The sequence below is a fragment of the Rattus norvegicus genome, chromosome 9 (assembly GCF_036323735.1).
Source record: "Rattus norvegicus strain BN/NHsdMcwi chromosome 9, GRCr8, whole genome shotgun sequence".
Taxonomy (NCBI): domain Eukaryota; kingdom Metazoa; phylum Chordata; class Mammalia; order Rodentia; family Muridae; genus Rattus; species Rattus norvegicus.
The window spans coordinates 4,232,674-4,258,071 of record NC_086027.1 but is presented as its reverse complement, the minus strand read 5'-3'; the positions used below and the strand labels follow the sequence as shown (position 1 = coordinate 4,258,071).

Genomic DNA, 25,398 nt, shown 5'->3' with positions numbered 1-25,398 from the left:
GCTGCGGATTTAGAAATTTATGCTGTTTGAAGTTGTTAAATCTGTGTCACTCCAGTACTTTTCATCATGTAATAATAGTCTATTTAATCACATAGCAAATTGATAATTTCTATAATGTGATACATACTTATTATTTGTTTCAGTCATTTATTGATCTTAACAACTTGGATGACCTAGTAGAAAAATTAAGTCCAGCCTAGGCCATATTTTGCTGTGTCAAAAGCCAACCAACCAACCAACCAATTCCATCAAATATAAGAAATTTCGTAAATCTGGAAATAAATAAGATATATTGCTTGCTTTTGAAAGGCCTATAGAATGTCAGACTTTTTAGGCAGCCACTCAAAACAGAATGGGGTAAACATTTAAACATAGGAGCTGACAATATGAGCTGCATGGCTTACGATGTAAAGTGGACTTTACAGTATTTAAGTATAGCATCTAACACTAGGTGTCCAGAAACACAATATTATTTCTTCTGAGAGAAAATGCATTTATAGTTCTATGCTTTAAAAGATGATTCAGACAGTCTTACATAAGATTCTGCACCTAGCAACTTATTTACCAAAATACAATGCCTTAGATATTCTTTGGCTTTAATGAAAGGTTTAAAATTCAGTGGCTTAAATAAGTTATGCATTTATCTTTCTAATAAAAGTCAGTGTAGACTATATTGACTAATATTGGGTAGATAGGTTTCCATGAAGCAATCCAGGGACCCAACAACTATGTTTAGTGACTCTGCCAGATTGTGCTTCCTGGGAGCTAGGTCACTATGACTGTATTTTTGGAATAGAGTATGTAGCAGAAATAGAATGGGAGAAACACTGTAGGGTGGACATTTTTTATTTTTTTTTTGATAAAGCAAGTGATATAGAAAATGAACACATTGCTCCCTCTAGCATTGCATGGATGAAAATGGAGTCACATGCCACACCCAGCCACAAGGGGGAATAGAAAATGTAGCCTCCAGATGGATGGCTGTGTTCCCAGCAGAAACTCAATTCCAATGGAAGAAGAGAAAATAGATTTGGAAGGGAGGAGGAGCCAGAAGTCTATCACGCATAGGTATGCAGACACGACATACAAACTGATTTCTGGTTTCAGCATTTTTATTTTCACTTTCTTGGTAGGCATTCTAAAAAATAATGTCAACTTTACTTTCTATGACTAGAATGAGAGTTAAGACGCCTCTAAAGCCAAACCTTCGTCCTGTAGCTGCAGTGTGAGGGTGGGACAGAGGATGAGACAAGGCTGTGTTTCACTTCAGTTCCTCAGAGGAGCAAGAAAACCACAAAGAGACTGAATGCATCAGTTTTATTGTAAAAAACAGCAACAATGATAAAGGATTGAAGAAGAGACATCCACAATCCTCTCACTTCCCAGTAGACATGCCGTACTGCAGGGCTTATATTTTATTCCCACATTAGCCTGGCTTAGGTAGATGAAGCTGAATGTTCATAAAGACAGAGGCTAAGACAGCAGGTGGTGGCACATACCTTTAATCTCAGCACTAGGATGCAGAGACATGGATCTCTATGAATTTGAGGCCAGCCTGGTCTACAGAGTGAGTTCCAGAACAGCCAGGACTACACAAAACCACCCCCCCCAAAAAAATCAGTTATAGGCAAGGGCTGCCCCCCTGTAGCCAGCACTGTTTCTAAAGATTTGCGTTTCTTTGTGCATTAAGTTGTGTCACTCAAGACAAAGAGTTCACTTAGATATTGCCATATTTCTAACAAAGCTGAGATGTTGTAACTCGTGAATTGTACTACAATAAGTGAATTCTATGGAATTATTATTCATCAGTTCAGTTTGTTTTTCTAAGATTACTTTAAAAAAAAAAACCGCTGAAGACTGAACCTAAGGAGTTATTCTCCACCATGCGCTATAGACACCATGGTCTTATAGACAGATTGTTTCTGAGTAATAAAGAACAAGCAGGAGAGAAGTCCCTCCTTAGTTAAGTTACTGTTGGGATCTAAAGAATAGAGTTGCATTTAGTAGGGTCAGGTGGGCCTGCCAATCTTGGGACAACCAGGCAGGATACAGGTTGTGGGGGATATCTGGACTGTTTTTCTTATCTTCTTACATTTTTTTGTCACATCCTAGGCAAGCCAAGCCGGGTCCCTTACTGGGTCTTCCTGGTATTAAAGAGAATGAGTTCTCAGGCCTGGAGACCTAATATTCTAGCTGGTCAGGCCCTTCACTTGGCCAAAGGGCTACCCGTAGAAGGGTAGACTCACCTTAAGTTAGAGAGATAGGTGGGGTAAACTAGGAATCCGTGAGATCTTGCCCTCTTTCCTACCTAGAATCCCAATGCCCTGTGCAGGCTGCAGCTGTGTAGTTAGATAAGCCAGCCTACTTTTAGAATCTTTTCTCTCTTCCTAATCTTGCTTTCCTTAACACTCTGGGCTTTCTTTGTTTTTGTAAAGTCTCCTTCCCTATGCAGCTGCTAGCTGGACATGCATATCTACCCTCTGTGCCAGCTTCAATGGTGTCTTAACTACTGTTCTATTGCTGGAGGAAACACCATGACCAGGTCAGAAAATATTAATTGGCAGCCTGCTTACAGTGCCGACATGGCATGAGGTTGTACAGGTAGACATGGTGCTGGAGAAGTAGTTGAAAACTATATCCTGATCTGCAGGCTGAGACAGAGACAGAGACTGGGCCTAGCATGAGCTTTTGAAACCTCAAAAACCAACTTCCTTCAACAAGGCCACACCATCTAATTCTTCTGTTATTCTACTCTCTGGTGACTAAACATTCCAGTGCATGGAGCCTAAGGGGGTCATTTTTATTTAACTACCACCAATGGCATGGCTGCTTCTCCCTCTTGGAAGCAGCTGAGGTTTACATTCTTCAGAGTTGTTCTTTTAATCTCTAATAATTTTTTTTTTTTTTTATGAAACTAAGCATCCCAAGAGGGGGATACGGATTTCTCCTGTCATTTGGTGAGCACACAGAAGGACCTCTACCATCCTAGCAACACCAGCATATGGAAGAACCTCGGTACTTCAGGAAGGAGATGAGGCTCTGGGGTGAGAGCTTTGGTGCTGGAGAGGAAAGTCCCTTATACATTGTAGGATACCAGTCAGATGGCGGACTGTTGTATTGCTAGCTGGGAGAAGATCAATATCCAAACACAGCTTCTGCTCTGTTTCTTTGTATGATGTATCCTCCTGTTTCTTAGGATTCTGTTGTTAGTCCTCGTTCTCTACCCTCTCAGAATTCATGAGAATAATGTAACCGTGGATTTAGCCAGAACTTTCAATGAGTTTTTTTTTTAAAACATTTTATTAGCACTGATTAAATCTAGCATGAAGCACTCAACCTGTTCCATTTCTTTCTTTCTTTTTTTTTTTTTTTCTTTTTTTTTCGGAGCTGGGGACCGAACCCAGGGCCTTGCACTTGATAGGCAAGCACTCTACCACTGAGCTAAATCCCCAACCCAACCTGTTCCATTTCTGCTACAGCGAGAAGGGAATTTAAAAAAGGGAATCACTGTGTGAAGTGTGGTATGCCTTCCTTGGAAGCTAGCTAACTTTCTGACCTTTCTCTCATTGGGTTCCATACTCTGAACATAATGACCATTTCCTTTTGAGCTATTTGTTAAGATAGATTAATGAAAGAGGTACACCTCTCTTTCTCTTTTTCAACTCAAATGAGGTTTTTACCACAGTAACTAGCGTTATCACTCAAAAGTTTTCCTACTGGAGAAGAAAATGCCAGTATCCCAGTGCTGGAGGTTAAAGGTAATCTTAAATCATGATTAAACAGGGGCAGAGAGAGGTAAAACCAGGGTCTAGTCATTTGCCAAAATCGTCAGTCATTAGATGGTTAGGGAGACTAGAGTCAAGATGAAACCTATGTGGTTTTACAGGTGTGGGGTTGCTAGAAAAGAACACCTCTTTCTGAATTCATACAGAGAAAGTCTTCACAAACAGCTAATGAGTCCCTCCAAAGAGTTGGGTGACATGAGCTGTCATCAGTCTGTACAGCTGTAGACCAACAGTGAAAGGAAGGCCATTTACAGGTGACAAGGAAATTGTCCGATCCTAGGCAGAGTGCCAGATTAGGACGTTCCCAGGGGTGACTTTTCTCCTTGCAGCCAGTTCCACCCTGAGAAGCTGGTGCAAGTGGGGACCTGGGGTTGCAGCACAGGGCCCGCTCTTACAATCTAGTCTAGCACTGTGTGGAGCCCCCGCGCGCATGCGCACTAGTATGGCCCAGGCAGAGCCTTAGCTCTCGGGCGTCCCCTCTTACCTCCTCACCCCGACCTACCCCAGACACCAGGCTCCCAGCGCGCCGGTCACCCGCGGGTCACCCGCCGGCTCGTCCCAGCCCGGCCGCGCGCCTGCGCTGGGGTCCTCGGGCGCGCGGGGTTACTAGAGGTGGAGCGCTGGGAGGGCGCGCGGCAGGAGGCGGACGCCGTTACGGCGGGAGCGTGGTCACGTGGGCGCTGGTCACCGCCGCCACCTCCCGCCCCATTCTCTTGCTGGTCGGGCCAGGCCCGGCGTGTTCCACGAGAGCCCGGCAGACTGACGGGGAGAGAGAGAGCGAGCGAAAGAGAGAGAGAGAGAGAAAGAGAGAGAGAGAAAGGAGAGACAGAAAGAGAGAGAGAAAGGAGGGGAGGAGGATGATTCAGGGAGTAGGAGCTGGGGAGCCCTGCTGCGCTACAGGTAAAAACATAACGATACTAACGGTGAAAAAGCGCCTCGCCTCCCCCGTCAGCCTCCCCGGCCAGCCGCACACCCGTCGTTCCCTCTCCGGCCTCTCCTCAGCCTCGCTGGGCCCGTCCCGCCACCAGGGAAGGCCCGAGCGGGCCCCGGATTGCGCGCGGGCTGGGAAGGGAGGCGGGCGGGGGCTCCGTCCGCTGGGGGCCGGAGGGCGGGCGGGCAGGCGAGCGAGCGCGTACAGGGGCGAGGCGGCCCCTCAGCCCGCTGGTCTCCGTCCGGTCCCCAACTCCTCTGGAGGTCCGGGCGAGCTCGGCGCCTCAGCCAGCCCTACTTCCTCCTTGGCCGGTTCCCTGTTTATTTCAGCCCTGGGCAGCACGTTTCCTTCACAGGCCGGAAGTCAGGCGGCTCGAGCCCTCAGTCCAGCAGCCTCTGAGGAGAGAAACCCTCTCCTGCCTTCATTTGCCTTAGTGCTAGTTATTCACACCAGCACCTGTGCGTTCGAGGCCTGTCAGGACCCGAGGAAAACTACCGGGAGAGTTGCCTGCCCCAGTCCCCTCCGTTTTCCTGGAGATGTACTGTCTTTCCAATACACTCTATACAGACGGGACCTAGAGTTTGGTCAATACTAGTTACTAATAGAGTTTCAGTATTAGTTACTAATTTAGCGCTTGAGAATACTAACAGCTTTTGAAAGTTACATCTTTAATAGCCCCTCACCCTCCACCCCCACCAACAAACACATCACTTTCTGCACAGTCTCATTTCTCAATTCTGAACTGGACTGACTCCTAAAACCTTAACATGCAGGTTACATGCTAAATCGCTTGAGGTGGGTTGAGCTGAAATATTAGGGCTTTTGTACATGTATTACATCAGAATGTAGTCCGTAAACCAACTCTTATAAGTGTGCTGTTGCACAGGGTGCATTGCGCGTAAGCACTATTGAAAAACCTTTGAATCGAGTGGCGAAGAAATTCACTTTTACGTTATGTGTCTTTGGTTCTGTCCTGTTCTAGGACTGCAGCAGTCTGATAGAAAGCATTGATTAAACCTGAGTCTCCGAGGTTCTTGTTAAAATGGGATACTAACTCAGCAGATGTGATAGCTGACACAACTTGTTATTCTGCACTTCTCACCTGGTGCTGGACAGGACCTTGTTCAGTACAAAAGATTTAGATATCGTCTGTGTGTATATATATATTTTTTTTTCGAATGAAGAGATGGCCTGGTATAGGAAGGTTCAGTGACAGAATGCACTAAAAAAAAGTTTGCTGGAGGACTTAGCTTGAGCCAACGCTGGATTCCAGGAGAAGGAAAAGAAGTACAAATTTCGTGTTCTGTATGCTGTCTGGAGCTTTGGTCTAATTTTTGTTTTGTTTTTTGTTATAATAATTTGGTGTACTTCTTGAAAGACTTGCTCCCCAGTTCATTGAGTTTTTAATGAAGGCATAGGCTTGGAATCTTGGGTCCAAATGTAATGCTGGATCAAAGTTTCTTTTATCCGCAAAAGCATTGTGTCTAATGTCTTCAAGTGTAGCCTCAGTTGGGAAGTGTGTTCTTGATATTTGAAGTATATTGTTTAAATCAGTTGAGAGCCACACGACGGTGTCCTAACTGGATTCAGTTTTTTCTCCTTCATGTAATTTTTATAATGTAAATGAAAGAGTTTAACAAACCTCATGCTTTACATATATAAAAGTGGTTGTCCCTTTACTTCTATTGAATGTAGAGTCCTTGTACAGGTTAAAGAGCTTTATGGAAGTCTCTATGGAAGTCAAGCAGCTTCTAGGCCCATAATTTTTATAATCTTAATTTTAGTTATTACTTTACCTTACTTCTCTGTATCCTAAACACATGACACATCTTAACACACATTATTGTTACAACTTTTAAGGAAACAGAAACTGGATGGATAAATCACATACCTGATTTATGTAGCTAATACGAAGCTGGGATTCTGATTTATGAATCCTTGCAAATCTTAATTATCTTGTATAACTTTTTATTATTATTAATTATTATTTAGAAAGTAAATTGATGAATTTTCATAGTGTTGTTGATTAGGACCTTTATTTTCATTTTAAAAATAAAATCTTGTTCCTTTTTTTATTTCCTGCATTCTAAAATGAAAGCCTCAGTGCTGCTCTTCTCTGAGAGAGGTGAGTATGACACACCTGTAAAGTTGGATTTCCCTTGCACTTCTTTGCACAGTTGGCTGTCCCAATCTCTTTACATTTTTTGTGTCACCGCTAAATGTAAAATGTATCTTCTTTGCTTTGACTGGGAAGGCCTTCCTGGCCTGCCTCTGCTCTGCCTTCACCCCTCAGGCATATTTCATACTATAGGCTTTTTCCTACTCTTTTATCCCAATGCCTGGTTTTGATACAATTTCTTTGTATTTGTCATTTATACTTGTGATCTTAATATTTAGATTTAGATCTTAAATTCCTGGCTCTCTATTTGACTAGTAAGGGCAATAAAACTAACCATTGGTCATTAACATACTTGAACACTGAAAAAGTAGGAAGGCCAACCCATGAATAAAGGATTATATTTTAAGTTGAATAGTATATGTTTTATTGCAAATAAATATATCACCTTCCCTGACCTCTCTTTTTGTGTCTTTCTCTGTGTCAGTCTGAAGAGTGATGCTTTATTGTCAATCAAGGTAGTTCTTTCCCTATGGAGAGATCACTAGAATGGCAGTATGCTATGCTGTGGGCTGAAACTTGAGAAATTATATTGCTTGTAGGATTCTTTTTCATGTATCTCTTCATAGTTTTAGTTTAACTTATTTGTAAAACCAATACTATTTCATTTGGGGGGTGTGAAGTTACATTCTGTAATACGATTAATGTATTTAGGCTAAACAAAAGCTATTAAAATTATACTGTGTCAGAAATAGAGTCCTCTAATTAGTCATGACTGGTTATGTAGAATAATGATATTTATAAGTATTCCTATGCTATTTTTTATGGTATTCTGCTGAGAAAACATCCTATTTTTTTTTTTTTGGTTCTTTTTTTTTTTTTTTTTCGGAGCTGGGGACCGAACCCAGGGCCTTGCGCTTCCTAGGCAAGCGCTCTACCACTGAGCTAAATCCCCAACCCCAAAAAAACATCCTATTTTTGACACATACCAATATTAATGTACTGGAGCTTTAATCTTTAATGGAAAAACTATTCTCTTATCCATGGTTTTATAATACAGGTGATCTTAGAGGTATAACTTTTATTTGAAACGTTGTAGTACTTTTTGTATTGAGTAATAATCCATTATAAAATCAGTTTAATTGGTTTTAGAAGTCATTGCAATATTTAATTACTTTTATATTGTTTGATTGTAGCCTCTTGCCAGGCAGATGGTGGTTGCTTTTAACCCTAGCACTTGGGAGGCAGAGATAAACTAATCTTTGTGAGATAGAGGCCAGCCTGGTCTACATTCTGAGTTCCAGGGCACTCAGGGCTACACAGTGAAACCCTGTCTCATAAAAAAAAAAATGCAGCGTCTGAAGGTGGCGGGATAAAAAATCTACATATTGAGGATATTGTTGTAATCACACCTTTGTGGTTAGATGGAAAGAATCTGCAGTTTCCATGTGTTAGTCTGTGTGCATGAGAAAGCAGGACGTTTTGTGATTAGACATTGCAGAATTTCATAATTTGTCACTGAATTCATTGTTCTTTCACTTCATTTGTAAATGATTGCAGACTATCCTAATTAAACATTGGAAATTATTCAGTTGGTACAGTTTGTTTGAGATGTCGAAAGTCTGAAAATGGTGGTCTAACAATTAAAATGGTTAACATAATTAGTTATAGGACTTTGTGTTGGGAGAGCTGATATGCTAGAGAAGAGCTTTATCTTTCTTGCTCTCTTGTCTTTTTCTACCCCACTTTGGAGAGGAAGAAGGAAAAGCACTCAAGTTGTATTACTGCCTTCTTAGTGGTGTTAGAGTAATGGTCTTCTAATGGTAGGTTAGTGTTTCTGAGACCAGCCTGGGGCCTGCTACTGCCATTAAAAAAAGTAGGAAAAAGCAAGTGCATTATGTATAGTCAATACAAATGTGGTTATTATGGAATTTTCATTTTAGCTATGTAATGGGTACATGGTTGAATATACCATTTATTCCTTAAAGAGGGAGTGTGTGTGTGTGTGTGTGTGTGTGTGTGTGTGTGTGTGTGTGTGATTTGTTGTTATTTGAAAAGAAGTGGTGTGGAAAATACTGGTACCCATGTATCTACTAGAAAGCAGATGTCAAGATTTTGACGGAGGATAGTAGACAAGGAGCATTTCATCTTGTTTTCAGATACAAGCCCATTAAAAGAATGGTTGACTAGGACGAGCTAGCAAGGCTAGTCTGTCAGCATAACCCACGAGAGAAGTAGGTAGGATGCTGGATTTGGAGATGTTGATCTCATTTTTGACAGTTTGTCAGTAAGACATATATAGTAATTGGGAATCACTTAGGAATCTTATAGTCTGTTTACTTATAGAACCTGAACATAGACTCAGTAAAGCTGGGATTTAAACTAGAATTACTTATGTTAGTTATTTGAAAGCTCGATATTAAAGATTCTTGAAAGATAAAGGCTCAAGTTGTTTCTGTTAAAAAAAAAACTTGTTTTATTTTTAGTTTTACTTTGATATTACCCATAGGGCATCTGATTCTAGAGGAAAGAAGGGAGGATTGTTAATAGGATTATAATCTAGACCCAGACAATACTGAGCTGAAATTCTACTTCTGTTTGTTGGTGAGTCAGCTTAGAAAACTTTGTGTACCTTTTCCCGAAATCATCTCATACAGTTTGAAATGAGATAGTGGTTTTATATAAATGTCTGGAGTTTTGTTCTATGTCAGGTCTCTTCTCCTTTGCATTTCTCATTTGTTCAGTGTCTGCAATCTTAAATTGATCGTTAATTTTTTTTTTTTTTCCGGAGCTGGGGACCGAACCCAGGGCCTTGCGCTTCCTAGGTAAGCGCTCTACCACTGAGCTAAATCCCCAGCCCCTTGATCGTTAATTTTAATTTGTGCATTTATGGGATGTTAAAATACTGTTTTGATGAGATCAAGACCATGCATTCAGAGATTAAGAAATGCTATTTATTTACTAAAAAAAAAAAAAAAAAAGTTTTTACTGTGGAACTGCCCTGTTTTCTGAACTCCAGTTTGGACAGAGAGTGAATTATTTTACCAGTCTTCTACTGGGATTTTTTTTCTTGGTAATAATTAATGAAAAAAGAATTGAGAAGTCTTTTATGTAATAATCTGTTGTTAGCTTTGAACCACTTATGGATTATACTTACATTCCATATGTTTGAGGTGATTCTTTTTACTTTGCTATTTTATAATCTTAAGCAAATGTGTTGAAGTATGTTTGGATAAACATATAGCTTAACTGAATAGTCTAGTTTGATTTATCTTTACAGAGTTTTAAAAAAAGTCCTCAGTTTTATGGATTTGAATGATAAGTCAGTGACAGGAGGTCCTTAACAGTTCTTTCCTCTGAACAGATGTCTTGGCCTGCAGTGACTCCAAATCCCATAATCTTTCCAATTTCCCCTCTACTAAGTAAGTCTCAAAAAAGTGACATTTTATTGTACGTGATTGATTTATTTCAGGCAAATATTGCAGCTGAGTAAAGACATCATCCCAATGAGAAATAATTTGCTATGAATAAAATGTTAAATTTTTTTATTTTTACTTTTAAGAATCTAAGGAATGATTTTCTCTGTATCTGTGTTCAGAATAATGTTTTTGTATAATAAGCTATCTTCTCTTTAAAGTTTTTAATACTTTGCTATGCTGAAATGTAGTCAGTACATTCTTTTTTGTTGTTTGTTTTCCAGAGCTAGGATTCTATGTAGCTTTGATTTGCCTGGTACTCACTATGTAACCCTGGCTGGCCTTATACTGTGTCCCTCCTCACTTCTCAGTTTTCCAAGTGCTGACATTACAGGCTTGGGGCACTCTGCCAAGCTGATAATTCATTTTTCTAGAAAATAGTAACCTTACGAGGTTATTCAACAGAGGAAAGTTAATCCAAGAACTAATTTCACTGATAATGGAATTGGTCAGGAACCAAACCAGGGGTCTATGAGCAGCTGAGATATTTGCCATAGAAAGAAGTGTCCACATATTCATTAGGTCTGCAGCAGCTGTGAGAGCAGGTAGCATTATCCAAATACAGAAGATAAGGTTTTGGGAAGAAACAAAGCACGTTGGGTGTTCTAGTTTCATTTTGTTGCTGTGATAAAACAACAAAACATCACACCACAGTCAAGAGTAGAGAGAGATGAATATACTCGTCTGCCTGATTTCTTCTGTTGATACTCAGCTACATTTCTTTACTCTTATACAGTTGAGGGTGCAGTGGATAGAATATGCCACCCACAATAGGCTGGTTCTGTTAACAAGACCACATCCTGTAGGCACGCCCATAAGCCTAACTGATCTAGAAAATTCCTCATTCAAATTGTCTTCCTAGGTGATTCTAGGTTGACATTTAGATGAACCATCACAGTGGGTTGTATGGTAGAAGCTAGTGCATCAGAAGACTGAATAGTCTGAAAGGAACTGGATTTAAGGAAGAGACAGTGTCAGCCAGGGATGCCACAGGATGGGAAAGAGGAGAAATAATGGCTTCTAGCTATCTGGTAGTGCTGCCTCTCCACTGGACATGTTTTTGCCATGGTCAAGGGTGCTAGAGAAAAGCAATTGCCTGTGATACTGAGAAGGACAGGTTAGGTGTGGGGAATGGCTTGAAGTTTGTTGACCAGCTCAGCAATTTTGTTGCCTATGTGTAATATTCATCAATATTGCTAATTGCTAATGAGAATTTGGGGTACTCATTTGTTACAGATTTTCAAACTGAAATGTAACCACATCATTCCTCTCCCTTCCTTTCCTCCCTCCAACCTTCCCCTTGCCCATATCACTCCTGCTTCGTCCTCCTGCCTTTCAAATTGATGGCTTCTCTGACTTTGCTACTGCTTACACACACACACACACACACACACACACACACACACACACACACACAGAGAGAGAGAGAGAGAGAGAGAGAGAAAGAGAGAGAGAGAGAAAGAGAGAGAGAGAGAGCGAGAGAGCGAGCTAACTTGCTCACTTTCTTGTGTTACTTGTGATACTTAAGATAGTTATTTGTATTTGTTAATGAATTTGAGTACTTTTCTCTGGTGAAGATTATTTCTCCTGCTCTCAGTGTTCCTTAGTTGCTTGTAGTATTTTGTTTAGGGTTGGGGCCCTGTGGAATTTCTCCCTTCCATGATGATATATTTACTGGTAGTGTCCTTGTTCAGGTCTTATTTAAGGTCTTATGATGTTGAGATATCATGGGTACAAGAGTTGTGTTTAGCAGCCCACCATTTATCTCTGCAGTTTGATCAGTTGTGGTTTTCTGTGGTGGTCTCTGTCTATCGCTACAAAGAGCTGTTTCTTTGGTGAGGAGCAAGAGCTGTGCTTAGGTCTGAAGACATGGGCCTAGGAGCTGCAGATGAGAGAGGACGTGTTGCATCTGTCTTTCGGGCTGGGTTACATCAGTATAATTTCTGGTACAATTTTCCTGAAAATGTCACGATGTCCGTTTCTTCACAGCCGACTAGTAACCCAGTGAAGCGGCAGTGAACATGGCTGAGCAAGGGTCTGGGCAGATGCTGCGTTCTTTGGGCAGATGCCATGAAGTGTTGGAGCTGGTCTTAGGGCAGATTTATTATCAACATGTTGAGAGCTCTCCTCACAGGTTTTCTGAGTGATTGCAGCGGTTTTCAATCCTTTCAACAATGACTGAGGACTCCCCATTGGCTGCAATCTTTTCAGCTTTTGTTGTTGGTTGTTTTGCTGATCTTAATCATTTTGATTGTGGAAGAGGAAATCTCAAAGTTGTTATGACTAGCATTTTTCTAGTTGGTAAGGATGATGAAAAAATTTTTTTGAGATATTTCTTAGCCACTTTTATTTCTTCCTTTGAAAACTTTCTTTTCAGATCCATAGCCTGTTTCTTGAATGGGCTATTTGTTTGACTCTCTGCTGTTTTGATTCTTTATATTCTGGATATTAATCCTTTGCTGAATATATAGCTGGCAAGAATTTCCCCCTTTCCTTCCTCTACTTCTACTTGCTTGAATGTTTCCTTAGCTGTTCAGATGCTCTTTAGTTTTATGAGGTTTCACCTGTCAATTGTTGCCCTTAATTCCTGGGCAAATGGAGCCCTATTCAGAAAGCTCTTCCCTGCAGATTTATAGCTGCTGCCTGTATTTCCTTCTAGTAGTCACAGCCTTTCAGGTTTCAGTTGGTCTTCGATGGACTTAGAGTTACTGTTAGTGCCGTGTGGTGGAGATGGATGGGTCTAAGCATCCTTCTACACATGCATATCCAGGTTTCCAAGCACCACTTGGTGAAGATGCTTTCTTTTCTCCAGTGTTTGTTTTTGGAGTCATCATTAAATATTACATGATTGTAGTTATGTGTAGTCAGATTTTCTGTTTCCTCTGTCAATCTGTCTTCGTGCTAGGTACCATGTGCTTTTATTAATGTGGCTCTATAATACATCTTACAGTCTGCACTGGCAATCCCTGCTGCGGTGCTCATTTTTATCAGGATTACTTTGCTTATCTGGGGTCTATTCCATATGCATTTTAGGAGGTTTTTTTTTTTTAATTTTTGTGAATAATGAGATAGGGATTTTGATTTGGATTGCATTGAATATGTAAATTGCTTTTGATGGAATGGTCATTTTCACAGTATTGTTACCAGTGAGTATGGGATGTTATTGTGTTTTCTAGACTCCTGCTCAATTTCTTCCTTTACAGACTTGAAGTTTTAATTGTAGAGTCCTTCACTTCTTGGTTCTATGTATTTTAGATACTTTCTGTTCTTTGAGGCTACTGTGAACAGGAGTTTGTCTATCATGCTTATTGTTGGCCTATAGAAAGGCCTCTGACTTTTTAACTTGATTTTGTATCCTGCCACTTTGCTAAATTGTTAAACATTTCAGTTTTCTGCTGGAATTTGGTTTCTTTTATGTGTATTACCATATCATCTGCACATAGTTTGACTTCTTTTGTTGTTTTTAACCATTTAATGTCCTCTTGCCTTACTGCTTCAACTAGTGCTTTGAGCATTACATTGAAAAGGAGTAGGAATGGTGGGCAGTCCTGTCCTGATTGTTATGGATTGATTCAAGTTTTTCTGTGTTGGGATGATATTGTTTGTGGGCTTCTCATGTACAGCGTCATTATTTTGAGATACATGCCCTTCAGTCCTGAAATTTCTAGAACTTTTATCATGAAGACTTGTTGGGGTTACTGAAGGACCTTTTCTGTATCTATTAAGATTATTATGTGAGTTTTGTCTGTAAGTATATTTATATAGTTTATTGCATTTATTAATTTGTTTGTTTTAATATTTTTGCATCCCTGGGGAAAAACCAACATGGTCACCATGGACAGTCATTTTGGTATATGCTTGTATTAGGTTTGAACATATTTATTGAGGTATTTTGAATCTGTATTCATCAGAGATGTTCACCTATGCTTTTCTTTTTTGTTGAGTCTTAACAGGTCTTTGTATTATCTAAGTTAGGGTTCCTATTGTGTTGATGTAATAGCATGAGTAGGACTATATCTTCAGAAGAATAGCGTTTATTTCAGCTCAAGTCTCAGGTCACAATCTGCCACTGAGGGAAAGCAGAGTAGGACTCTGGAGGTGGGGACCTCAGTAGAAGCTTTAAGGAAATGCTGTCTTCCTCCTCATTGTTTGCTCATCTTGCTTTCTAATACACCCAGGACCACCTGTCCAGAGATGGGACAGCCCACAGTGGGTTGGCCTCTTTGACATCATTGGTCAATCAAGACAGTGCCCTGTAGACTTGCCTTCAGGCAAATCTTATGGAGGCATTTTCTCAGGAGTCCCTTTTTGTGAATGACTCCAGCCTGTGTCAGGTTGGCATAAAACTTAATCAACACAGGTGACTACTGGCATTATAGGTTTCAAAGTGATCCTTCTGTGTATATTTTTTAAGCAATTTGAAAAAAAGATTGTAGATTTTCTTTGAAAATCTAGTAGAGTTCTGCTGTGAATCTGTTTGACCCTTAGTATTGTGTTTTTTTTTTTCCTAAAAGGCTTTCTATTACTATTTAATGGAGTACACATTTTAAAAGTATTCCTTTCTAATATTCTAATTTTTTTGGTGTCTGCTGTAATGTTTCCCTATTTATTTTTGATTCTCTTGTGTCTTTCTTTTGGTTAATTGGGCCAAGGGTCTGTTGCTCTTGTTTGACTTCTCAATGAAGCAGATTTTGGCTTTTCTTTTTGTTTTTGACCTACTCACTGTTCATTGACTAATTGCTTAATCTCCATGTTTTTTTGTTCTTACTTATAGATTTGTTTGCTCTGTCAAGTTTCATTTGCATAATGGTCAGATTTGATACATATAACTTATTTCTTTTTTTTTAATTTCTTGAAATTTGTTTTGTATCCTTGGATATGGTGTATTTTTGTGAAATTTCTGTGGGCTGCTGAGTAGAGCATACGTTTTCTGGTGTTTAGGTGAATATCCTTTAGATATTTGTTCAGTGTGCTTGGCGTATATCTGTGCTTTCTCTTGTGTACTTTTTGTCCAGATGGCCTATCTGTTGGAGAAATTGGGTATTGAGACCACCTAGTGTTAAAGGTTGATGTTTACCTGTGTCTTTAATTGTAGTACTAAGGTCTTTCTTATAGAATTGGGTGCATTGGAGTTCGGCATATATATGGCTAATATTACAATGTCTTCTTGGTTAACTGTTCCTTTGATTAGAATGAAGTGCCATTCTTGACCCCTTTTGATTCATTCTACTGTGACGTCTTTAGTTTGATAGACAGTAGGATGTCACTGCCTGTTTGTTCCCTGATCGAGGAGCTTGTTCTATCTTTTCACTTTAAGATGGTGCCTATCTTTAAAGCTGAGTTTCTTGTACAGAACAGATAGATCAATTTTGTTTTTTAATTTATTCAGCCAGACTATGTCCTTTGATTGGATAATTGAGGCCATTAACATTTAGTTCTTTTGGAAAGATGTTGATTACCAACTTTTTGTTATTGTTTTTTGTTGTTATTTGTGTTCGTAGACATATTTTGTGTTTTGGTTATTATAGTTTCATTTGTGTTTTGATGGGTATGGTAGTCCAAGTTGGCATTCATGGTCTTTTAGAAGTTGACCCTAGGCTCTTCTGACTATCCAAGTTTATACCTGAGAAATTAATGATTATTCTAGTGGATTTTTCATTTTATTTGACTATTTAATTTTCTTTTGCAACCTTTAAAACTTTTTCTTTACTCTGTATATTTTCTATTTTAAATATCATATGCTATGGTGAGTTTATTTTCTGGTCTTGTCTATTTGGTATACAATGTGAGCCTTTTGTATCCATGTGGGTATTTTGCTCTAATTTGGGGACATTTTCTTGTATAATTTTTTTGAAGATCTGGTCTATGCCGTTGATATGGGAGTCTTCAAATATGCTTATAATTAGAAGATTTGATGTTTTTATGTTTTACAGTTTCTGCTTGTTTCTCTCCTGTGTTAATGTGTATGTGATATGTGTGTGTGTGTGTGTGTGTGTGTGTGTGTATTCTTTATGTATATGCTTTAGTTCCTCTTCAACTTTGTCTTCAAGTTCTGTGTAATGTTCTATTGTCTACTTGCTCCATTCTACTTGTGAGACTTCCCCTTGAATTTTGTAACTGGGATGTCGAGTTGTTCTTCTTTCATTTTATCATGAGTTCTCTTCAATATCATTATCTCTTTATTGAGTTCTGTTTTCAAATCTTTGATTGTCTCCATCACTTCATTACTTAGGCATTTGTTTTCTTAAAGTTTATTCCCTTTTAGTTCATTGTTTCTTTATGTAGATTCAAACTGATTAGGTGTGTGCATGTGTTTTAAGTTCTGTGGTGTGGGGTTCATCCTTGATCACTGGGGATGGAGATGTAGGACTTGTGGGTTTTAGGGGGAGGTGGGTGACACCGTCTTGCTCTTTCATGTTATTTGTGTTTTTCTGATGATTTTACATGTGGATTTCTTTTCTGTTGGTTTTGTGTCTGATATGGACGTGATAGAATGGGCCAGAGCACAGGTTATATGAGTCAGATTGGGCCTGAAAATGGGATATGATATGGATAGTGAGAGGGCACAGGGGCCTGCACTCGTGCATGCAGTTGCTTCCTGCTCTAACCTGGAGGTTGGGATGGTGTGGGTATGGCCAGCCAAACTAGGCTCGGGTGCTGGACTCTATACTCAGAATCGAGGAGGCTGCAAGGAGGGAAGGGTGGGGTATGGGATGTGGTGCTTGGTGGGGTGGCTGCACTGCAGGTGGAGAGGAGTGTAGGTTTCCCATCGAGAGAAGCAAGGACTCTGTGAAGGAAGGTGGGGTTGCTGGTCCAAGTTGGGGCTCCCTACCTTAACAGAAAGTGTGGAAAGCGACCCAGGGAGGCACTGTTGGTGTCAGTCTAGTGTAGTGTAGAGTGTAGTGTGGTGTCAGCCCTAGAGTAGAGGGAGGGGGTGGAGGCAGAAGTCTGTTTTGTTTTAATTTTAAGCGATAAAAAGAAATAATTATCTAAAACTAGGTATATACGCAGTTCATATAAAACATAAATATAAAATATAAAGATGAAAATTAGCCCTTGGTTTGGTGACAGTCAAAATCTGTTAGAAGAAAGAAATACATTTTAAAAAATTATTTTAGTTTCTATGGCATGTATGATAAGAGATGTGTATGTGGTTTTGTCAAAATTCAAGTAAGGAAAATGTAGTCAGGTTTGTAGTTTGTGAGTGTTCTTTAGCTGGGTAGAAGGAAACGAGCCATGCTTTGACAGATAGAGCGCTCAGAGTGAGTAAATAGGCAGAGGGACTCGAATGGAACACGGGCACACGGCTAAACACATTTCAAGCAGGTTTGTGAAATGTGAAGAAGGTTGCTTGCTAGAGCTTCTGGTTTGTAGCATGCAGGATGGGATTGGAGAGCAAGGGTCAGTTGAGATTATTTCCAGTCTCAGGTTGACTGAATGCTGTTTGAAATTGGTAGAGAAAGATGAGTTTGGGAGTGTGGACTTCCATGTTTGAGAACAGCTATGTAACAGCCCAGACAGTGGAAGAGCATGGCTTCTTCTTTTTATGGCTTAAGTTACTCATTTAATCTAAGTGCCTCCCACTGTCAGGCTTTTCAGTCTATGCCTTAATTTTTCATACCTTCCTCTATGTTATTTAGAAATTCATAACAATTAAATAATGTGACTTGAAAGTAAAGAACAGGGAAAACACTATTTTGTTTTCAAGTTGCATATGCCTTCTTGGCTAATTTGATATTCTTAAAAAAATGACTATGATGGGGCTAGAAACAAGCAGAATCTTGTTTTCATTTTCTGGGGGAGGGGGAGGGATGTAAAGTGTTTATTTCTGCTTCCTTGCCCTTGATCACAGTTCCATGTTTAGTCTTTGGATGGTGGTTTAGTCCCTGGGAGCTCTGCTTGGCTGGGATTGTTGTTTTGTGGTGTTGCAAGCCCCTTCAGCTTTTCCAGTACTTTTTCTAATTCCTCCAGCAGGGGTCCAGTTCTTAGTTCAATGGTTGACTGCTAGCATTCACTTCTGTTTTTGACATGCTCTGGCTGTGTCTCTCAGGAGACATCTATATCCGGTTCCTGCCAGCATGCACTTCTTAAGCTTCAATCAATCTTATCTAGTTTTGGTGGCTCTGTGTGTGTGTGTGTGTGTGTGTGTGTGTGTGTGTGTGTGTGTGTATGTGTGTATGTATGTGTGTGTATATGTATATATGCCACATGTGGGACAGGCGTTGAATGGCTGTTCCTTCAATCTCTGCTCCAAACTTGCTTCCATATTCCCTCCTATGAATATTTTTGTTCCCCCTTTTAAGAAGCACTGAAGCATCCACATTTTGGTGATCCTTCTTCTTGAGCTTCATGTGGTCTGTGGATTATATCTTGGGTAATTTGAGCTTTTGGGCTAATATCCACTTATCAGTGAGTGCATACCATGTGTGTGTTTCTGTGGTTGGGTTACCTCACTCAGGATGATATTTTCTAGTTCAATCCATTTGCCTACAAATTTCATGAAGTCATAGCTGAGTAGTACTCCATTGGGTAGATGTACCACATTTTCTGTATCCATTTCTCTGTTGAAGGACATCTGGGTTCTTTCCAGCTTCTGGCTATTATAAATAAGGCTGCTATGAACATAGTGGAGCATGTGTCTCTGTTGTACGTTGGGGCATCTTTTGGGTATATGCCCAAGAGAGGTATAGCTGGATCCTCAGGCAGTTCAATGTCCAATTTTCTGAGGAACCTCCAGACTGATTTCCAGAATGGTTGTACCAGTCTGCAATCCCACCAACAATGGAGGAGTGTTCCTCTTTCTCCACATCCTTGCCAGCATCTGCTGTCACCTGAGTTTTTTATCTTAGCCATTCTGACTGGTGTGAGGTAGATTCTCAGGGTTGTTTTGATTTGCATTTCCCTTATAACTAAAGATGTTGAACATTTCTTTAGGTGCTTCTCAGCCATTCCATATTCTTCAGCTGAGAATTCTTTGTTTAGCTCTGTACCTCATTTTTTAATAGGGCTATTTGTCTCCCTGTAGTCTAACTTCGTGAGTTCTTTGTATATTTTGGATATAAGGCCTCTATCTGTTGTAGGATTGGTAAAGATCTTTTCCCAATCTGTTGGTTGCCGATTTGTCCCAACCACAGTGTCCTTTGCCTTACAGAAGCTTTGCAGTTTTCTGAGTTCCCAATTCTCGATCTTAGAGCATAAGCCATTGGTATTTTGTTCAGGAAAATTTCCCCAGTGCCCATGTGTTCAAGACTCTTCCCCACATTATTTTAAGTGTATCTGGTTTGATGTGGAGGTCCTTGATCCACTTGGACTTAAGCTTTGTACAGGGGGATAAGAATGGATCAATTTGCATTCTTCTGCATGTTGACCTTCAGTTGAACCAGCACCATTTGTTGAAAATGCTATCTTTTTTCCATTGGATGGTTTTAGCTCCTTTGTCAAAGATCAAGTGACCATAGGTGTGTGGGTTCATTTCTGGGTCTTCAATTCTTTTTCTTTTTCTTTTTTCTTTTTTTTCGGAGCTGGGGACCGAACCCAGGGCTTTGCAAGCGCTCTACCACTGAGCTAAATCCCCAACCCCCGGGTCTTCAATTCTATTCTACTGGTCTACCTGCCTGTCTCTGTATCAATACCATACAGTTTTTATCACTGTTGCTCTGTAATACAGCTTGAGGTCAGGGACGGTGATTCCCCCAGAAGTTCTTTTATTGTTGAGGATAGTTTTCACTATCCTGGGCTTTTTGTTATTCCAAAGGAATTTGCAAATGGCACTTTCTATATCTATGAAGAATTGAGTTCGAATTTTTATGGGGATTACATTGTTATTCCAAAGGAATTTGCAAATGGCACTTTCTATATCTATGAAGAATTGAGTTTGAATTTTTATGGGGACTACATTGAATCTGTAGATTGCTTTTGGCAAAATGGCCATTTTTACTATATTAATCCTGCCAGGTCATGAGCATGGGAGGTCTTTCCATCTTCTGAGATCTTCTTCAATTTCTTTCTTCAGAGACTTGACGTTCTTGTCATACAGATCTTTCACATACGTGGTTAGAGTCACTCGGAAGTATTTTATATTATTTGGGGCTATTGTCAAGGGTGTCATTTCCCTAATTTCTTTCCCAGCCTCTTTATCCTTTGAGTAGAGGAAGGCTACTGATTTGTTTGAGTTAATTTTATACTCCGACAGTTTGCTGAAGTTGTTTATCAGGCTCAATAGTTCTCTGGTGGAACTTTTGGGGTCACTTAAGTATACTATCATATCATCTGCAAATAGTGATATTTTGACTTCTTCCTTTCCATTTTGTATCCCTTTGACCTCTTTTAGTTGCCTGATTGCTCTGGCTAGGACTTTGAGTACTATATTGAATAAGTAGGGAGAGAGTGGGCAGCCTTGTCTAGTCCTTGGTTTTAGTGGAATTGCTTCAAGTTTCTCTTCATTTAATTTGATGTTAGCTACTGGTTTGCTGTATATTGCTTTTGCTATGTTTAGGTATGGGTCTTGAATTCCTGATCTTTTGAGGACTTTTATCATGAAGGGATGTTGAATTTTTGCTAATGCCTTCTCAGCATCTAATGAAATGGTCATGTGTTTTTTTTTTTTTTTTGAGTTTGTTTATATAGTGGATTACGTTGATGGATTTCCGTATATTTAACCTTCCTTGTATCCCTGGGATGAAGCCTCCTTTCTTGACTCTAAAGCGGGGGCTAGAACATAGCCCTCTTATTCAAATACATTTTTACTAGCTTTCTGTTTTTTGATACTTTACTAAGTGTGCCTGTCCTGGAACTCACTCCGTAGATCAGGCTGGCCTGGAACTCTGATATCTATCTGCCTCTTTGGAGTGCTGGGATTAAAGGGGTGGGGTTTAATTCATTTTCACAAGTTGAAAGCTTAACTGAGTGGGGTCTTGCCCTGAGGTCACAATTTCCTTTATTAGCATCAGGGGTTTAAGTTTTTCCTAGTGTTCCATTTCTGTACATTTTGTATTTTTCTTTATTCAGCCTGCATTTTACCAGCTTTTTATTATAGATTGGCCTAATAACCGTACAACATAGTCAATACTAGGCTGTTTTGAAATTGTCTCTGCAATGTTTGTTTGTTTGTTGTTTTGCTTTGGTTTTGGAAAAGAACAGAAAACAGCCACATTTTCTTTCTTTCTTCCTTCCTTTCTTTCTGTCTGTCTGTCTGTCTGTCTTCCTTCCTTCCTTCCTTCCTTCCTTCCTTCCTTCCTGCCTTTCTTTCTTTCTTTCTTTCTTTCTTTCTTTCTTTCTTTCTTTCTTTCTTTCCTTCCTTCCTTCCTTCCTTCCTTCCTTCCTTCTTTCTTTCTTTCTTTCTTTCTTTCTTTCTTTCTTTCTTCTTTTTTTAGATTTACTCATTTATTATATATAAGTACACTGTAGCTGTCTTCAGATACACCAGAAGAGGGCATCGGATCTCTTTACAGATGGTTGTGAGCCACCATGTGGTTGCTGGGAATTGAACTCAGGACCTCTGGAAGAGTAGTCAGTGCTCTTAACTGCTGAGCCATCTCTCCAGCCCCACATTTTCTACCCAAATGCCATAAGACAGATCTCTAGGTCACTTATTAATAATCTCTAAAACTTTTTGAGAGCTAGGCCATCACAATGTACATTGCTTTCAGACCCATGGTTTTCCCCTCTTCCTTGCTCCTGCATTCCTAACCCAAAACCCCAAAGTCCACAATCTACCAAGAAGCCTAGTCAGACCTGTCACAGCAATATCCCAGTCCCTGGTACCAGCTTCTGTCCTAGTCAGCATTCTGTTCTTATAAAAGAAAGCACTTGGGGGCTTCCTTCTTACTGTTTCATGGTTTTAGTCCATTATCATCATGGTGCAGAGGATGGTGGCATGAAGACAGTCATGGTCCTGGAGAGCCTGTAGGGGCATTCCTTTTTGGAATCACCATATTGGGTCTTTTGAGTTTCCACATGAAATTTAACATTGTCTTATCAACTGAAAAATTGTATTGGAATTTTGATGGTGGTTATACTCAATCTGTACATTGCTTTTGGTTGGTCGGTTATTTTCACAGCATTAATCTTGCCAATTATGCATATGGGAGGTCCTTCCTTCATTTGGTATATTTTTAGTTTCTTTTTTTGGTCTTTAAAAGTTTTTCAGTCCAACAAATCTTCTCACCACTTTTGTTAGATTTATTCCAAGACTGACTGATTTTCTTCTTTTTGGAGATGATATTGAATGTTATTGTTTTCTTGACTTATTTTTGGGGAGGAGGGTAAAATTTTTGTCATTTTTATTTAGGAGAGCTGCTGAGTTTTTGTTAATTTGTATTCTGCTACTTTTTAAAATATAGTTATCAGTTATTGGACTTTTCTGATTTAATCTTTAGGGTCTTGTAGGTATAGAATCAAATCATCTGCAAATAAAGATGTTTTGGTTTCTTACTCCTGACTTGTGTCCCCTTCATTGTAGTCACTTGTCTTATTGCCCTAGGTAGGTACTATGCTGAACAGGAGTGGGAAGGATGGATATCCATATCTTACTCCGACTTTAGTGGAGATGATCTTTTTTGTTTAGGATGGTGTTGGTGATGGGATTCTTGTCTGTTGCCTCTACTGTATTGAGATATCCGTGTATCCATAGTCTCTCCAGGCTCTTTATTCTGAGTTGGATCTTATTAAAGGTCTTTTCTGCATCTAATGAGATGGTAATGTTTTAAAGCACCTTAGTCTGTTTATATCATAGATTATATTTATCGATTTAGATATGGTAAACTATCAAGATCAGTATTCTTTTTGATGTGTTCTTGAATTTGTTTTACAAGTATTTTATTGAGAATTTTGTATCCATGATCAGAGACAGTTTCAGTTTTTGGGATCTGGGTATCTTTGTCTGATTTTGATATCAGGGAAATAGGTAATGTTCTTTTTTCTTTTTAAAATAGTTTCAGAAGTACTGGTATTAGTTTCTCTTTGAAGTTCTGATTGAATTCTGTACTAGATGTTTTTGAGTTGGGAGAGTTTTAATTGTAGCTTGTATCTCACTGGCTGTTATAGATCTATTTATAGTATTTATTTCATCTTTATTTAACTTTGGTAGATTGTATACATCTAGAAATTCATTCATTTTTTTCCCCTTGAATTTCCTGTTTGGTGGAATATAGACTATTAAATTACATTCTTAGTATTTTCTGAATTTTCTCACTGTCAGTTGTAATGTCTCTTTTTTTCATTTAGTATTCATTTTTTCTGTTTTAGTATTTTGGATAATTTCTCCTTGCTAGCTTATCTAACAGTTTGTCACTTTTGTTAATTTTTCAAAGTACCAATTCTTAGTTTCATTGATTTTTTTTTTTTGTATTGTTTTGGTTGTTGCTTCTATTTCATGAATTTGAGCCCTGATTTTTGATTATCTCTTCCTATCTACTTAAAACAAAACCTTTTATTGATTTTTGTGAATTTCACATTATGTACCCCAATATTAATCATCTCCCTATCCCTTTGTATCTGCCCTCTGCCCTTGCAACCTACCTAACCCTCCCCCCCCGAAAGAAAACAAAAATTAAAACATACCAAAAATATCTTAGCGGCTGCAGTGTTTCATGTCGTGTGTTACAGTATACGCTATTAGCTACATAAATTTACTTTCAAATGTTCATTGCAAATGTTCATTCCATTCTTCCAGCTGGCCCTCAGGCCTTCAGTCCTTTTCCCCAACCCAATACCAGATCGTGTTTCCCTCCTTGCCCCTTCCTCTTTCTCTCCCAGTTCCCTCCTTTCTCCCCTCTGTGGTTGCTTTCTTCTCCCTCGCAAGTGGAACTGAGGCATCCTCACTTGGGCCCTTCAGCTTATTGACCTTTTTGAGTCCTGTGGACTGTATATCCTGGGTATTCTGTAATTTTTTTTTTTTGGTAATATCCACATATTAGTGAGTACATAAAACATGCATGTCCTTTTGGGTCTGAGTTACCTCACTCAGGATGTTATTTTCTAGTTCTATGAATTTGCCTGCAGAACTCAGGATGCCCTCATTCTTAGCAGCCTAGTAATATTCTTGTGTAAATGAACCACATTTTCTGTATCTACTCTTCTGTCCTAGGACATCTGGGCTGTTTCCAGCTTCTGGCTATCACAAATAAGGCTGCTCTGAACATAGTGGAACGTGTGCCCTTGTGATCAAGTCAGTGGTAGGACATGTTTTGGTTATATTACCAAGAGTGGCATTGCTGGGGTTTAGGTAGATCTATTTCTAATCTTCTGAGGAACATCCATGATGCAGTAAAAATAAAAAGTGGTAGGACCTGTTTCTGTGTGTGCCCTGGTGATCCCTAGTTCTGGCTCCAGCAAGCCATTGGAACTAGCGCTAATTTATCTCAGATTGGTATCTCTCCTGGCGGCTCTCCGCTAGCTGCAAACTCTCTGCTTCCAGCAACTCAGTAAAATCATGGTTCTGGAAGTCCAACATGGCTGGCCTATCACAGCTCCCCACCTGTGTCTCTGTTTACCTTGTTTCAATGACTGTCCATTGGTGAGAGTGAAGTGTTGAAGTTATTGTGTGGGGTTCAATGTGTGTTTTCAGTTTTAGTAAAGTTTCTTTTATGAATGTGGGTGCTTTTGCATTTGGGGTATAGATAGGACTTTCTCTTGGTGGATTTTCCCTTTGATGAATATGAAGTGTACTTCATCATGCTTGATAACTTTTGATTGAAAGTCTATTTTATTGGATTTTAGGATGGTAACTCCACCTTGTTTCTTGGGACCATTTGCTTGGAATACCTTTTTCCAGCCTTTTACTCTGAGATAGTGCCTGTCTGTCTTTGTTATTGAGGTGTGCTTCTTATATGCAGCAAAATGCTGGATCTTGTTTGTATATCTAGTCTGTTTATATCTTTTTATAATTGAGTCGAGTCCATTAATATCGAGAAATATTTAAAATAGATTACTGTTGGTTCCTGATGTATTTGTTTTTGTAGGTGGCTTTATGTGCTTGTGGTTCTGTCCTTTTGGCTTCTTTGTAAGAGGATTAATATCATCTTTTCTTTGGTGTAGGTAACTTCCTTGGGTTGGAGTTTTCCTTCTAGGATCCTCTGTAGGGCTGGATTG

At 39.5% G+C, this 25,398-nt stretch overlaps 1 protein-coding gene across 16 annotated transcripts in view; it reads left to right on the top strand.

Annotated features, from left to right (window-relative positions):
- Window positions 1-1,100: 1,100 nt before the first annotated feature.
- Tbc1d5 (TBC1 domain family, member 5) overlaps window positions 1,101-25,398 on the top strand; it is a 516,940-nt gene continuing 492,642 nt past the window's right edge. For 10 of the 16 annotated variants that reach the window (XR_010054624.1, XR_005488952.2, XM_063267576.1 and 7 more), the window contains exon 1: window positions 1,101-4,685. The gene's annotated coding sequence lies outside the window, so the exon portion shown is untranslated. Of the gene's footprint in view, window positions 4,686-6,814; window positions 6,842-25,398 lie in introns of all 16 variants that reach the window. The other 6 variants (XM_063267577.1, XM_039084053.2, XM_063267574.1 and 3 more) reach the window with 2 other exon arrangements.